Source organism: Sapajus apella, unplaced genomic scaffold, assembly GCF_009761245.1.
Source record: "Sapajus apella isolate SASKATOON/1434 unplaced genomic scaffold, GSC_monkey_1.0 scaffold40, whole genome shotgun sequence".
Taxonomy (NCBI): domain Eukaryota; kingdom Metazoa; phylum Chordata; class Mammalia; order Primates; family Cebidae; genus Sapajus; species Sapajus apella.
Genome location: NW_022436980.1, coordinates 18,812,977 through 18,817,378, shown reverse-complemented (window position 1 = coordinate 18,817,378; position 4,402 = coordinate 18,812,977).

The following is a 4,402-nucleotide window of genomic DNA, read 5'->3' as shown; positions in this document are numbered from 1 at the left end:
GCAATCTGTTTTAACATGCCCTTCAGTTGATTCTGATGTACCTTGAAATTGAGAATAGTCTAAGGACATGTAATAGAATTACAAGGCTACATTAAGAACCTACTTAATGGCTCACCCCTGTAATCCCAGAACTTTGGGAGGCAAAAGCGGGAGGATCACTTGAGCCCAGGATTTCAAGGCTGCAGTGAGCTATGAACCACTGCACTCTAACCTAGGCAACAGAACGAGACCCTGTCTCAAAAAAAAACCACAACAACAAACAAAAATATCCTACTTAAGATTAGCGAAATCATGATTAGCCACTTTTCTTCTCCACTCTAATTTTTTTTCTTTTTGTAGCTCTTGGCCTGAATTTCAAGTTCAGCTTCACTTCTTGTGCCTGAATTCCCTCGTCCATAAAAATGGGATTAGGCCAGGCACAATGGCTCACGCCTGTAATCCCAGCACTTTGGGAGACCGAGGTGAAAAGATCACCTGAGGTTGGGAGTTCAAGACTAACCTGACCAACATGGAGAAACGCCATCTCTACTAAAAACATAAAACTAACCAGGCATAGTGGCCCATGCCTGTAATCCCAGCTACTTGGGAGGCTGAGACAGGAAAATCGGTTGAACCTGGGAGGCGGAGGTTACAGTGAGCCGAGATCATGCCATTGCACTCCAGCCTGGGAAACAAGGGCGAAACTCCATATCAAAAAAACAAGGGTGGGGGGAATAATAGCAGCACTTAATTCATAGGATTGTAATGATTTAATGTACTTAATTTCAAATAAAATACCTTCAACAATGCTTGGTGTATAGTAAGCTTAAATATTTTAGATACTATAGTTGTCACCTCATAAATTACACATCTAAATTAATAATTGCTCATATTACCTTCCATTTCCTGATTTTTAAACCAGTTAAATAGCTCATTAGAGGTTATAATCCATAGCTTCTATTAAGCAAGCTCTCACCATGGCCAGGCAGCATATTATAGATTTTACTTTTATTATCTCACTTAATGCCACCAGTAACCCTATATTATTCCATTTGTAGAGTTATATTTCATAACATTTTTATCCAGTCCAAATTAACAGAATTAGCAAATGGCAGAGTCAGAATTTAAATCCAGTTTTTATGTGGTACATAACTGAAGCTCTTTGCCTTGGACTACATTGCCTATTCATTGTCAGAAAATGATACCCCCAAATTCAGTGCTTTGACATGCTGAACTAGAGAAGCAGCCTCAAGGTTTCTCTGATCTCCCCACGCGACCTCCTGCCTCTCAATCCTCTGCCTCCCCTAAAACACGGGATAAGACTGTTCTTTGAAGTTTTTTATCTACCTAGAAACCAGACCCATCAAAGAACATAATTGCTTTCTATCTCCTTACTCCCTGAAATTTCATTAATCAGAAGAAATTAAAACATTTCACAAAGCCAGCCAGATACTGTGGTGCACACATGTAGTCCCAGCTACTTGGGAGTGTCAGAAAGGAGGATCCTTGGGGCTAGGAGTTTGAGGCTGTAGTGTGCTATGATCATGTCTGTGAACAGCCGCCACATTCCAGCCTGGGTACAGTTTGACTTGGTCTCAAAAAAACAAAAGAAAACAAAACTCACATCATGGGGGAAAAGACTGAAAATTAACCACCACCAGATGATGGTTGAAGCTTAAATACTGTCACAAGGGACAGAGAGGTGGAGGGTGTAGGCAATTTTTTTTTTTTTTTTTTTTGAAACAAGAGTTTCACTCATCTCCAAGGCTAGAGTGCAATGGGGCGATGTCCGCCTCCCAGGTTCAAGCAATTCTCCTGCCTCAGCCTCCCAAGTAGCTGCAGGTACCTGCCACCATACCTGGCTAATGTTTGCGTTTTTAGTAGAGGTTTTTGCCAGGTTGGCCAGGCTGAGACCAAACTTTGCATCAAACTACTGCTTTTTATTTTTGAGACAGGGTCTCTCCCTATCCCAGGTTGGAGTGCAGTGGTGAGATCTTGGCTCACTGCAAACTTGCTTCCTGGGCTCAAGAGATCCTTCCATCTAAGCTTCTCAAATAGCTGGGATTACAGATGTGAGTCACCATGACTGGCCTTCAAATCATTGTTGGTTCTCTAGTTTCACTCAGTCTACAAAGAGAATAATTTACAAGTGAATTTCTGTCTCCCAGGTGCATTCATCTCTCCTAAAATCATTTACTACTCCTCTAAAATTGCCTACAGGCCGGACACAGTGGCTCACGCCTGTAATCCCAACACTTTAGGAGGCCGAGGCAGGTGGATCACCTGAGGTCAGGAGTTTGAGACCAGCCTGGCCAAGATGGCAAAAACCTGTCTCTACTAAAAACACAAAAATTAGCCAGGTATGGTGGCAGGTGCCTGTAGTTCCAGCTACTTGGGAGGCTGAGGCAGGAGAATTGCTTAAACCTGGGAGGCAGAGGTTGCAGTGAGTGGAGATGGCCTCATTGCACTCTAGCCTTGGAGACAAGAGTGAAACTGTTTCAAAAAAAAAAAAGAAAAGAAAAATTACCTACACCCTCCACCTCTCTCTCCCCTATCAAGCTTCGACCATCTGACCCTTTTCTGAGTTTTCATATTTAGTTGTATTGTTCCCATGCTTATGCATATTATTAAATTTGTTAGCCTCTTCTCTTGTTGACCTGTCTTTTGTTATAAGCGTGTTGGCATGACTCTTACGATGGGGAAGAAAGGGATCATCCGCTTTCCACCCCTTCTTACGACACTACCTTTTCATTTTCTAACCCATTTGTAGGAGGTTACTGAAGCTTGCATTAATTTCTTCAACAGATATTTATCCAGACTAGTGTAATCCAGGTCCCGGGGAAACAGTGGTGAACAAGACACACATGCCTCATGAAACTCACGGAACTGAAAGGTGAATGGATTACTATCTCCACCCTTTTTTTGTTTTGTTTTTTTCTTTCATACCTAGTCCTGCAGATGCATCCTTAACTTCTGCTGTGTGGTATATGGGAACTGGATCTGCTCCTAAATAGGTATGTGACCTCTCTGAGCTTTATCTTCTCTTAAAAATTACAAGCATCTATAAATACATAATCTCAAATTAAAATCCTCATGTATATCCCCATTTTTAAAATGATAGAAACAAGTCTCAATGATTACCTTGAAAAGATCACAAGGAAAATGAAACAAGTACCTGTAAGACAGTTTCCTTGTTACTTTTACATACATGATAAATGATGGATCAGGGACTTCAACCTAGATCACAGTATCATCACCACACTGCCCTGCTTCTGTCATGGGAAAAAAACTTTCATACTTTCTTCATTCTTTCTCCACTTGAAGCCCGAGGAGGAATCCATGTGCAAATATTGAATACTTTTCATATATGAAACGCACAATACAAAGTTTTTAAAAACTGGTCTCTGTTGTCAAGAAACTTTTGAGCCATTCAGAAAGACAACACTTAAAAACAAACAAAAAACTGAGGGAAGTATGAAGTGACCAAATAATGTCATACAAAAATGATCTCATTTGATCCCCATTACCGCTCTTTAAAGGAAGTACTACTATTAATTCTGTTTTACAGAGAAGGTAGGTCTGTAGGCAGTAAGCAAGTCTCAAGATTACTCAAGCAGGAAAGGGCAAAACAGATTCAAATACAAGTTCCTGACTCCTGACTTTCTCTAGCTATATATTGCAGGGCAAACCCAGAAACACCAGTTCCCTAAGCAAATAATAGACCCCATTTGGCTAAGGAGGGCTGGATAAATATTGAGAAAGGGAGAAGATGAAGCCAAAAAGGTACACTAGGGCCTAATGTAGCTCATGGACTTCATTCTGCAGACTGTGGGGATACACTAAAGGTTTCTTAGTAAGGCAGAAAATTACTCCAGTCTTAACTTGAAAAGGTAGTTTCTCAACTTGGTAGAATCAGCCTGTAGAAAAAGTAGCTTTACACTTGGCTACGTGACTTGGACAAATTACTCTCTTTGGCCTCAACTCTCACGGCTAATTGAGAGGGGAATTCTATATTTGGACAATCGCGGTGATTAAAGGAGTGTATGAAAGGCGTATGAAGCTAGAGGGCGCAAGATAAACGCTCATTTTCCCGTTATGTAGGGAAAAAGAACGCGGGCTTTCTGTTTACATAGAGTAGGCGGGCACTCGTTATCCAGCAAGGCCAGAACGGAAGACCTTCTCAGCTTCAGCTGCAAGCACACCTGGTATGCGGAAACCTCCTAAGATCCCAGCGTTTCCAGAGAGATGCTTCATTTCTCCTCACTTCTCCGGACCTGCCGCTGGACCACGAACACCTGACTGCCCTGTAGTAAAATCCCTAGCCAGCACTCCAGTTAGACGGTCCAGCCTTCCCAGCTCTTCCTTCCGAGGAGGCTACTCGATGATGTCACATCCGCTTCCGTTTCCGAAGGGGGCGTCTTTT